We start from the raw sequence: 12899 nt of genomic DNA on the forward strand, positions 1-12899 counted from the left end.
GTTCACACAAGCTAACCATCAAAGTGGTGGCATAAATTGGGGTGAGAGGGGGCACTGTGGGGAGGGTACCTAAGGGGTATCCTGCAGGTGTCCTGGCTGGGAGGCAGCACCCAGTAGGAGGGACCCCTTACCACTTACAAATGTTAAAAATTAGAGAAAGCTTGTTACCTTCTCAAAATTCCTATATGATCAGTTAAAAGATTTCTTCCCGTGTGAACAATCAGTTGATCTGTAGTATATTCCTCCCTTCCCTCTTGTGTCCTTCCTTCCTTTTAAGAAATTTAGACACTCTGCAAAAGAAGCTCCAAGGTGTCCACAAAGGAGTGGACAGAGCATTGCACACATGGACCTCCGGTAGGCTTGGTGAAGGCCGTCTGGAAGGGAAGTCCCTCTTGCCTGGGGTTTTGTCTGACATTTCTTCACAACTAGACATAAGTCCTATGCTTTTGGCAGGAATACCAACAAGGTGAGGTTCTGTTCTTTTCAGGAGGCACATGCTGGTAGTTTGTCCCATGACTAGGCGTCAACTTCTGTTTCCTGGTTCAGGTTGTGTTTCTAAATGAATCTGATATAGAGCGATGATCTTTCCATATGCAATTAGCAAAAATTTGTGGAATATTTTGGAGACTGTGTAAATATCCTGTTCTTCATCTGACTTTCATTCACTAGTTTTAGCGTCTCTTGATTCTTCACAGACTCAGTTATTATTGTGGGGGCTTCATAATGGTGCTTTTCTGCCTCCATTATTTCTTCCACCTTTTTTTTTTTTTTTAAGATTTTATTTATCTGACAGCATAAGCAAGGGGGAGAGGGAGAAGCAGACTCCCCAATGAGCAGGGAGCCCAATGTGGGGCTGGATCCCAGGACTCTGGGATCATGACCTGAGCCAACCGACTGAGCCACCCAGTGCCCTTCTTCCACCTTTCTAATCAGTGTTCTCCTGCAAGGAGAGCTTCATCTTCTCCCTCATTTATTTATGTGCATCTGTGTGGACTTGTAGATTCTTATTTAACTCATTTAAATATTTAATTGTATTTAATATATATCATTATATAATATATATTAGTTATTTCATATATAATTATATTAAATATATAAAATATAAAAATTTTACTCATTTATTTATTCAAATAAATGGATAGTGATTTATTTCCCTTTTTTTTTTTTTTTTTTTGATGCACAAATAGTCTCAGACACAGCCCCACCATGAGTATAATTTTTCAAAATCAGACATGGATGTTTGAATTTCTTTTTTTTTTTTTTTTTAAGATTTTATTTATTTATTCATGAAAGAGAGAGAGAAGCACAGACACAGGCAGAGGGAGAAGCAGGCTCCATGCAGGAAGCCTGATGTGGGACTCGATCCCAGGACTCTGGGATCATGCCCTTAGCTGAAGGCAGACACTCAACTGCTGAGTCACCCAGGTACCCCTGAACACTGGAATTTCTAAAGGCAACCCTGGTGAGAAGGAATATATATGATTGTTCTCCTTAGATGTATTAAGATGGCATAGTGTTAATGAAGTCCTAATATTATACCAACCTTGAATTCCTGGTTGAATACCCACTTGGTCATAATGTTTTATTTCCTTAACTTGATACTGTTCTTTGCTAATGCTTTATTTAGGCTTTTTGCATCCATATTCATGTGTAATGTAGCTCTATAATTTGTGCCTGTGTGTGTGTGTGTGTGCGCATGTGTGCATACATGCTATTCCTCAGTTTAGGTATCAAAGATATACTAGCTTTTAAAGAAGTGTGGAAACTTTCCTTTGTTTTCAGACTTTGGGATGATTTATGAATCCTTAAGGCTGTCTGCTCTGGGAAGGTTTGGTGGAATCTGCTATGGAACCAGCTCAGCCTGTTGCTTTTCTGTGACTGTAGTTCCTTTATAATTTTCTGTTTCTTCTGTAAAATAATTGGTTTAAGTTTTTGTATTGCTAATGGGATCAATTTTGGTGAATTGTGTTTCCCTAGCAAATTTCATCTAGGTTTTCAAATTTAAGTGCATAGAGGTTCCCCCTTACTTGATGTATTAAATAATTATTTTTCAATGAGGCTCCAACTAGATTTAGGTCACAGGGCCTTTGATATATTAAAGATGTACTTCAACGTATGGAACCGTGTGGAATGACCCCTTTGTATTGGTCTTTTTACTGCTCTTGAAAACCCATCTTATTTTTAGAGGCCTAACTGAGATGTTATCTGTTTAAGGAAATCCACCCTGATTGCCTCACTTAGTTTTCTAGAAACCAGAAGTGCTTTGTCTGCATTCTGAGTATGACACTTAACCTCCATCAGCTGTTTGCCATCCTAGTTGTACATAAAGCCCTCTAGTTGGCTGGAAGACTCACATTGCTTTCTTATTGCCACTGTAACAAATTACCACTAACTTAGTGGCTTAAAACAACACAGATACATTATCTTACAGTTCTGGAAGTCAGAAGTCTGAGATCTGTCTCACTGGGCTAATGTCAGGAAGTTAACAGACTTTCGTTCCTTCTGGAGGCTCTAGGGGAGAATCCATTTCCTCGCCTCTTCCAGCTTCTAGAAGCTGCCTGTATTCCTTGGCTCCCAGCCCCGTTCTTGGTCTTCAAAGCCAGTAACAGGCAGTGGAGTCTTTCTCACGCTGCATCCCTCTGATGATTCCCTTCTGTAATTACATCTGTCTCCCTTATATAATAGTATGTGTGATCACATCAGGCCCACTCAGATAATCCCAGATAATCTGTCTTAAAATCCTTAGCTTCATCTTATCTGCAAAGCCCCCTTCTGCCACATTAAGTTAACATATTCACATGTCCTGGGGCTCAGGCCCTGGACATCCTCGGGGGAGGGGAGCATTCTTCAGCCTACCATTTTCATAAACACATTTCCAGCGTTTTATGAAACATTTCATAAATATGATTCTCCTGTAAATCTGATCACTGCAATGCCTATTTAAGAATTCTTTGTCTTCCTCTGCCAGTTGTCTTTCGAGCATATTCTCTGAGAGAATGCAGGAAAACCACTATAGGGCAAGCCCATTAGTCCTCTTCTTGAATATTCCCATTGCTTGATTGAGGAAGAAAATCTGAAATTCCAATGCGGGGCGGGGGGATGGGAAAGAAAGAAAGAGAAAGAACGGGAGGGAGGGTCGGATGGATGGACACCGGGATATTGTTTGTGCGTGTGTGTGCCTGGATCCTTTTTCCCACACGCGGCTCCACCAAGCCGGAGGAATGGAGGAATCGGAAGAGGAGTGGTGTCGTCTTTCCCCACTTGTCTCCACCCGCCCCACTTCAGTAACTCAAAGCAGAGAAAGCCTCCAGCTCCACTCGGAAAATCTGCCTCGAGCTGCAGACGGATCAAGAATGCATAGTTTATTATTTAAAGTGCACGCTGGCTGGGGCTGGCCAGGTGGCTCGAGGAAGCTCCTGGCAGCCGGTCCGAGCCTGAGGCTGGAGGGGGACAGTGGCCCCCGGAAGGCAGACGCGGCCCAGGCGGCCCGAGTGAGCATGCGCGTGGGGGTGGGGGGAGGTGGGGTGGGGGTGGGGTGGGGTGGGGGGCGGCGGAGGAGGAGCTGACTCCGGGTTCCGGAGGCGGCGGGGGTGGGGATCCGGGCGCTGCCAACTCCCGCAGAAGTGTCTGATATTTGAATCAGCGGCGTTCGTGTTCCCTCCAAGGGAAGTGAGCAGGAGAGAATGTGTGACTGAGCGAAAGAACACGCCCGGCTTCCCTCCCAGCAGGCAGACCCGGGCCAGGAACTCCGACACACAGAAGGGGGAGAGGGGACAGACGGTGTGTTTGCGGTGACTGGTCTTTTCAAGAAATGACTTCAGGGATGCGTAGCCCCCCCCCCCCCCCGCCCCCCGCCTACCACCACCACCACTCCCACAGCAAGGTCTAGCCTTCCCAGCGCACTAATTTCTCATGGAAAAGCCCAGCCAAAAAAAAAAAAAAAAAAAGTCCCATCAGGACATCTGCTGCCCAGTTTTCATGGGTGTTTTCCAGACACAGATGCAGTGGGTTCCTTGTGCACAGCCTCCTTTCAAAGCAGTGGGCAATTTCTCCTGCACGAACAGACAGGGGATTTGCTTGCTGGAACGGGTACGGAGTTGCACAGACTGCCTGCAGGCTGAAGGAGCTCTTACCTTTCTCAATCCATTAGCAAGTCGTGGATCAAACTCCCTGTCACTTATATAATAGTAAGGATGGAGTTTGGATGGAGTGGGACAGCGAACCAGAACGGGAAAAGCCCAGGGAGACTGGGAGTGTTCCGCCCAGTGGAGAAGAACACAGCAGGCGTCCCTGGTGATCAGCTGGGATGGTGGCCTGGATGGAACCTGGGATGGCTGTGAAGGGCCAGAGCCCCCAACGGGGGACACACAGAGACCCCACCCACACGGGCCTTCCGTGTGGATGCCATGCCCTAGGCCCCAGGGAGGCTCAGGGCTTGCGTCAGGGAAAAGAGGCTTTCCTTCTCTCCAAGAAGACAGCTGTTATTTAGAGATAGAGTTTATAGGCTGTGCTCCCACAGGTCCCCTAGGGAGCCCATACTTGGCCTTCTGGGGCCTCGCAAAGGGAATGAGTTTTCTTTATGTCAGCATTTAAGGAAATAAAATTTTCTCCCAGAAAATAAACTGTTACCCGTCACCGCCAAGGCCGGCTGCTACTTTTCTGACTGTGCTTTTGGGTGAGTTTTTATTTCCCTCGACTGTCTCCAACCTCCTGACCTTGACACAGTGCCTTTTCCCTGCGTGGAGCTGACAGTCGACAGTGGGGATAGCTGAGCGTTTGGGTTTCATGCCTGCTCTGTCCCAGAGGGTACTGTCTGAGTCATATTTGGACTGTGAGTCTCCTTTCTGTGAAGCAGTTAATCATTTTGTTGGTATAGAGTATGCAGAGCAGCATTGAGGCCGAGGCCTTCAATTAATTTCTGTCAAGGGCCTTGTTGGCTTGTCTCTGAGTTTGAAAAACTGTCTCCTTCAGTATAAATATGCACTCTCCAGTGGCGAATGATGTCTTGGCTGTTCCCGTGATGGGAGCATCTGTGTTTCAGGCCCTCAAGGGAAATGCCATCCCTTGCCAGCAGGTTGTCTGCCCCCTCAGATCCCCCTGTTTCCCCTCTGTTGCCCTTCCCTAGCCTTGGCCCTGATAGGGTCTTAGGTCCTCTGTCTATCCCATATGAAGGTGGAGATTTTTCATTTGATTGCAGACTCTGAGGAATATAGTGCAGTTATTCTTTTCCAGTTTCATATGGCACATACCTCACGAGGCATTTAGGAAGTCCGTTTGTGATCTGCCCTGAGGATGCCCCAGACGCATTTCCTCTTCCTCTGTGTTCATATCATTCCATGTGTACCAGGCCCTCACAGGATACCATGGTGCGTGGCAGGGAATGTGGAGAAGGAGATCAAAGAAACAGGCTAAGCGACACAGAACCTGGTTATCCAACCCTAGGTGGGTGAGGGAGAGATGCACCAACAGGATGGGAAGGGGGAGATTTGGGAATGCTCACCATGGGATGAACCTTGAGCTGGGCCTTGAACACAGCAGGACTTAAGGGGATGTGCCAAGGAGATGATGCCAGAGAAGGAAAACTATTCCTGTCATCTGTCTCTTTGTATACCACTGACTTGCCTGGGACCTTGTAGGGCATGGACGTGTCACCTGGCAAGTAGCAGTTGGTCTGGGAATATGGAGAGTGTTTCATGGCAGCTGGGATAGTAAGTGCTGAGCCTGGGGTCAGGCAGGCCTGAATTCAAGGCCTGGCCCAAGATGCATATGTACTGTATGACCTTGAGCAGGTGCATCTCCCTGAGACCTCCTCTGTCCTGGAGGTTCCACCTCCTGCTGACCACTGGTTTGATGCCTGGCAGATGGCCAGCTGTGGGGCAGCAGCGTCAGGAGGGAAGTTCTGTTGGCCTACAGCTTCCAACCATGGTAGACAATGTGCATGATATGATTAAAAGCATGATTTCCTTTGGGACTCTTATATTGTTAAAAAAAAAAAATCATGTACCCCAGCAAAATGCCCTGTTGGCATCAGGAGCCAGATAATTACTAGATTTGGGGGACACAGTGAGTTGGGAAGACACAAGAGAAGGGACGGATGGCCCTGAATCCAGTGTGGCTTCCTTGCCTCGTGGGACCAGCTCGTTCAGCACCTAAGGTGTGTGTCCAGATAAATGAGACTTGTCCCTGTGTCCCAGGGGGGTGGATCTTCCTGCTGCCTGGTCCGGCTCCCACAAGGATCCTACACTGGATCATCCCATGAAGAAAGCAAGCTAGGAGGGAAAGCCAGAGCAAAGTTGGGTAGCTAAGCCAGGATTCTGTTTTTATTTCCCATGACTTTTTTTTTTTTTTTTTACATGATTCCAATGCTGACAATACAGACTTCTTAAAGATATTCCAGTTTCAACCATATTAAAGAACAGTTACTTGGAGTTCTGATGTCCCAGTAACTACCTAAAAAGGGAAAGCATTTAGCAATAGCAAAAGAAGAAGGAAGCCGTTCACATTGCAGTAAGAATATAATTCTGATTTAATTACTACCAGTGTGAATGACAGGGCACTGTCTTCAGGAGGCCTGTGATTTTGACCAGCATGTGAACAATGGCGTTCGGCCACTTGCTTTGTCTTTGGAGGTTCTGAAACTTACAGCAGTCAGTCCTCTTCTGGATTTTTTTCCCTTCCAGCTGTCTGACAAGCAGTCTCTAGGAGCCTATGTTCCAGACAGCTGAACATCATTTCTGGCTGCCAGATAAAATACAATGTTTTATAATAACTTTTTGACAAGGCTCTACTATGAAGCATTTTGTGGTGTGTACGTGTGTGGGTGTGACTTGTCTGTGCATGTGGGGGAAAAAAAGTAGAGATTGTTCTCCTTAGGGTGTAATGTTTTCACTAATAGATGTCACTGAAAAGTAGTTTTAATAAGTGAAATTTCTGCAGAGTGAACCAAAGTTTAAGTATATGAGCTTACCATTTTGAGGAAATCTGGAGTGAATCCTGATGAGGGGTGAAGTTTTTAGCAGGAGACATACCAGATTCTCAGAACGTGCTTGTTGGTTACTTCTGTATTTTCATAAAGTGACCTAATTGTTTGTCTAGATCCAATCTGTGATAATTGGGGTGTCTTCATGGCTGGCTGCTTTTACCTATGGGCAAGACACAGGGTGCAGGTGCAGTCTTATCAGCTGTGCATGGCCAGGTGCCAGGTTTAGCTCCTTGTCCAGAAGATAGCACCACGAGCAGAGGTCTGTGGAGACAGTGGGGACATGAGCCACATACCCAGCACCATGTCAGTCACATTACATTCATCATCTCGTTTTATCCTTCCTGAAATGCTGAATTCTTTCTGCCATTGTCAAGCTACATGGTCCCCATTGCAGCCAAATAAATATGGAGGGGCCTGTATGGACCAAAGGCACAGGAGGAGGGTCCAGCATTGATTGGGTCTCTCTTGATCTCCAACTAAGCAAAAAAGAAAGAAAAAAAGGAATGTCTTAGCTCTTGTGGAAAGTCTTTTTTTTTTTTTTTTGGAAAGTCTTTCAAGTAATAGCTTCACTTATGATTGGAAGCTGGGTTTTTAGTGAAGTGACTGGGACTTTGCTGCTTCCTCCTGCCAGCTCTTGCCTCTGCTTCCCTCTATGTGGGCTTCATTCTCAGTGGGTCTGCCCTGACAGTAGCAAAGGAGGCCTGACCAACTGTACTGTACATGTTCCATAGTGCCCAGCAACTGAGTTACATCAGATTTCATAAAATGACTCACATGAGCCTGCTGGAGTCATATTCCCCTCCTTGGACCAATCACTGTGAAGAGTAGAGTCCCTCTGTTCTGACCACATAACATGGCCAGCACGCAGAAGTAGAGGGGCTTGTGAGAGAAGCCCCACTGGTGTCGGCTGGTCCCAAAAAGCAAAGGGACATTCTATTAGCAGGACAGGACACAGCTGCAGATGCCTGCTTGGGTGGCCCAGATCATTTTGTCAGTCTCTGTCTTTTTTCTCCAGGGTCAGATTCCTGGAGTGGCCTTTGCCCAGGGATCAGTAAAGTGCTGTCCCCTTTTTAGCCTTCCTCCCCATTCTCTAAAAGGCAGTGGAGGAAAGAAATCACATTCAAGGTAGGGGTGATGCCCACATGAGAGACCATTCTAAGAGCAGTGCCTTTGGGCCTGTGTTCTTGTAGAATACCTGGGTTCCAAAGTCTGGGTTGGCTCAGGTAATGTAGGTAGGTACTTTGGGTTTTGGAAGCATAGTGGGACATAGGAGTTTATACCTAGGTTGGCATGGGAGAAACCCAACAAATTACTGCACTTACCCTTGTACCAGTCACTACTGCTATGTAACAAATTACCCTGAAGCTTGAAACTGCCTCTTTAATGTATTTACAGATTCCTTGGTCAGGGGTTCAGACAGGGCATAGAGAAGATAAGTTGGATCTGCTCCATGGTGTCTGAGCCTCTATCCTGAGGAAGATTTAAAGGCAATAAGGGATGGGCTGGAATGATCGGGAGATCCCTTCACTCACGTCTGGAGTGAATCCCTTGAAGGTAGAACCATCAACCACAGCATCTGCAGGTGGCATCTGCTTGAGACTTGGTCACCTCGCATTATGGAGGTAGTTCTTTTTCTGTGGCCACTCAGGGCTCCAAGTTCATGAGTTGCAGCAAACTCAGTAGGTGCTACCCAGCAGTTTAAGCGCTGCCTCTGACACCGCAGAGCATTGCTTCCACTGTACCCTGTTAGTTGAAGCAGTCATAGCCCACCCAGATTCAAGAGGGGTGGTGACAGACCCCACCTCTCAATGTCGAAGAATTTAGAGAATTTCGTTCTAAATCACCACTACAAACCTGTGAGTAGGTGACGTGGCTAATGATGAGGGTCCTGTTCTGTTGCACGGGGGGGTCACAGACAACATGAGGAGAAGCATACTCTCTTCCCACTTCCAAAGAGAGGAGAAAACATGTGGGGTGTTCCTCTCTCCAGCCCTGACTTCTTTAGAAACTATTGGGCCATCGCATGTGAGTGGCAGTACTAAAGCAGGGCTTTGTATCAGAAGTGGTGGTACAGCCCCACTGAGTGTAATCAATCAGTTAACTGAATATAGCTTCAAGGAAATCAAATGAGCCTATACTAAACTGGACATGTTTGAAATATATAATAAGTTTGATGCATGAATATACCAGTAAAGCCACACCACAATCAAGGAAATGATTGTTTCCATCACCCCCCAACTTTTCCTTGTGGCCCCTGTAACCTCTCCCCTGCCCCTGCCAACATGTCCCCTCCTCAGGAACCGCTGATCTGCCTTCTGCCACTAGATTGGTGTCTGCTGCTTAGAGTTTTGCATACATGGAATCATATAGTGTCTGTTCTTCATGTTGTCTTAACTTATTACAGTTATTTTGAGATTCATCCATGATCTTTCATATGATTATAGCTTATTCCTTCTTATTGCTGAGTAGTATACCAGCAATGGTATATGAGTGTGGATAATCCAGCTTATTCGTTCATCTATGGATTGACTTTTGGGTTGTTTCCAGTTTTTGGCTTTACTCTAGAGCCACTGTGAATATTGGTTTGCAGGTGCTTTTATGGACCATTTTCTTTTAATCCTTGGATAAATATATAGTTGTGAGATGGCTGGATCATAAAGTAGGTAGGTATTTACCTTTTTAGGAATAATTGTAACTATTACAAAAGGGTTTTTTCCTTCCTTCCTTCCTTCCTTCCTTCCTTCCTTCCTTCCTTCCTTCCTTCCTTCCATCCATCCATCCATCCATTCATCTATCCATCCATCTCCTCTCTCTCTCTCTCAATATTTTGGGTCCCTTGAATTTCCATATGAATTTTAGGATCAGCTTCTTCAATTTCTATAAAGAAGCCAGGTAACAGTTTGATAGCAATTCATGTGAATCTGTAGATCAGTTTGGGGAGTATTGCCATCTTCACAGTACTAAGTCTTCTGATCCATGAACATGGAATACCTTTCCCTTTATATTTGTTTTCTTTAATTTATTTCAGCAATATTTTGTAGTTTTCAGAGTGTAAGATTTTCACCTCTATTCCTAAACATTTTATTCTTTCTTATGGTGTTGTAAATGGAATTGTTTCTTCATTTCATTTCCAGTTTCTTCATTACTACTTTATAGAGAACTATTGATTTTTGTTCATTACCTAGCATCCTTGAATCTTTTAAGTAATTCAATATTAATTCAACTCATTTATTCAACTAGTTTGTAGTGAATTCCTTAGAGGTTTCTATGTATTAGGTCATGCCATCTGTGAATAGAGACAGCTTTACTTCCTCCTTTTCTATATCCAAAATAGCCTTTTATTTCTTTTTCTTGTCTGATTGTCCTGGCTAGACCCTTCAACACAATCCTGAATAGAAATATCAAGAAAGAACATCCTTTTCTTGTTCCTGATCTTAAAGAGAAAGCATTCAGTCTTTCACCATTGAGAATGATGTCAGTTATGGGTTTCTTGTAGATACACTTTTTCATGTTGAGGACTTTCCTTTACTTCTAGTTTGTTGAATTTTTTTTTAAAAAGATTTTATTTATTTATAAATGAGAGACACGGAGAGGCAGAGGCACAGGCAGAGGGAGAAGCAGGATCCCTCAAGGCGGCCCGATGTGGAACTTAATCCTGGCACTCTGGGATCATTCCCAGAGCCGAAGGCAGATGCTCAACTGCTGAGCCACCCAAGCATCCCTGAGTGTTTTTGTTTTTGTTTTTGTTTTTACTGTGGTTGATGTTGTCTATCATGAAGGGCTGTTCAGTTTTGTCAAATGTTTTTTCTGCCTCTATTGAGGTGATTATGTGTTTTTATAGATACTGCATTGTATTACTTTTTTATTTTTGGATGTTAAATAAATTTTGCATTCTTGGGAATAAATAAAATCCCAATTTGTCAGGACTTATATTCCTTTTTATATATTGCTGGATTCAGTGTACTAGTATTTTGTTGAGACCATTTGCATTTATCTTCATAAGAGATATTGGTCTGTACTGCTCTTTCCTTATCATGTCTTTATCTGGTTTTGGTATCAGGGTAATACTGCCTCATCTAAGGCATTTGGAAGTGTGCCTTTCTTTTCTATTTTTTGGTAGAGTTTGTGAAGAATTGTTATCAATTTCTGTTTCAGTGTTTGGCAGAATTCACCAGTAAGCCATCTTTGTCTGGCTTTGCTTTGTGGGTAGTTTTTAAATTACAAATTCACTTTCTTAAGTGAATAGGTCTCTTCAGATTGTGTATTTCTTCATGAGTCAGTTTTTGTAGGTTTTTTCCTTCTAGGAATTTGTCCATTTCCTCTACATTATTTAATTTGTTGGCATAAAGTTATTCATAGTATTCCTTTATAATTCCTTTACATATATTCTGTTTTTCTGTAAGATAAGTAGTAATGTTCCCTCTTTCATACATGATATAATAATTTAGATCCCCCCCCCCACCTTGGCCACTGTGGCTAAAGTTTGCCAATTTCTCTAAAAAATATTTAATTTATTTATTTGAGTGAGAGAGCATGGCAGGAAGGGCAGAGGGAGAGGAGAGAGAGAATCCCGAGCAGACTTCACACCAAGTGCAGAGCCTGACTCAGGGCTCGATCTCATGACCCTGAGATCATGACCCAAGGTGAAATCAAGAGTTGAACACTCCACTGAGTAAGACACTCAGGCGCCCCTAAAGTTTGTCAATTTTGTCAAGCTTTTCAAGGAACCAACTTTTGGTTTAGTTGATTTTTATCTCTTGTTTTTCTTTTTCTTTTTTTTTTTTTTTAAGATTGTATTTATTTATTCATGAGAGACACATAGAGAGAGGCAGAGACATAGGTAGAGGGAAAGGCAGGCTCCCTGCAGGGAGCCCAGCATGGGACTCGATCCCAGGACCCTGGGATCACAACCTGAGCCAAAGGCAGATGCTCAATCCCTAGCCCAGGTGCCCCTGTTTTCCTGTTCTTTATTGCATTATTTTGTTTCTCTAATTTTTGTTATTTCTTCTTTTCTGCTTCCTTTGGATTTTGTTTGCCCTTCTAGGGTCTTAACGTAAAGGTTTAGTTACTGTTTTTGAAGTCTCCAGGTTATTATTGTTGAATTGTCTGTTTCTCCCTTTAATTCTTTTTGTTTTTGCTTCACATATTGAGCAGCTCTGTTAGGTACACATATGTTTATAATTGTTTTGTCTTCCGGATAAATTGACGGTTTATCATTATAAAATGTCCTTATTTATCTCTAGCAATATTTTATATTTAAATGTCTAATTTGGGGATCCCTGGGTGGCGCAGCGGTTTGGCGCCTGCCTTTGGCCCAGGGTGCGATCCTGGAGACCCAGGATCGAATCCCATGTCGGGCTCCTGGTGCATGGAGCCTGCTTCTCCCTCTGCCTGTGTCTCTGCCTCTCTCTCTCTCTCTGTGTGACTATCATAAATAAATAAAAATTTTTTTAAAAATAAAAATTAAAAAAAAATAATAAATGTCTAATTTGCCTGGTATTGCTATAGCCATTCCTGCTTTCTTATGGTTGCTGTTTGCATGTCATATTATTTTCATTCTTTTACTGTTAACCTATTTGTATTATTTAAAATATGTCTTTCACTTACTGCATTTAGTTGGATTTTTGAAATTTGTTCTAATGTTAGTGTTAATATAGTTAGATTTCTGTCTACCATATTAATATTTTCTACATATTGTCCTTTTGTTCCTGTATTTCTCCTTTTTTTTATTAAGTGAATATCTGCTAGCATTGCATTTTAAATATTTTCACTATTTCACTATGCATTTTTAAGTTATTTTCCTAATGGTTGTTGTAGAAATTATCATATACATTTTACCAGAAGCTGTTTTAGATTCACTAACCTAATTATAGTGAGATACAGAAATGTTATTTCCATATAGCTCTATTGTCTTCTA

At 43.3% G+C, this 12899-nt stretch overlaps 1 protein-coding gene across 1 annotated transcript in view; it reads left to right on the forward strand.

The window, feature by feature from the left end:
• ADAMTS17 (ADAM metallopeptidase with thrombospondin type 1 motif 17) overlaps positions 1-12899 on the forward strand; it is a 326151-nt gene that overhangs the window by 24272 nt on the left and 288980 nt on the right. The gene's annotated exons all lie outside the window — the stretch shown is intronic.

Source organism: Canis lupus, chromosome 3, assembly GCF_003254725.2.
Source record: "Canis lupus dingo isolate Sandy chromosome 3, ASM325472v2, whole genome shotgun sequence".
Lineage (NCBI taxonomy): Eukaryota > Metazoa > Chordata > Mammalia > Carnivora > Canidae > Canis > Canis lupus.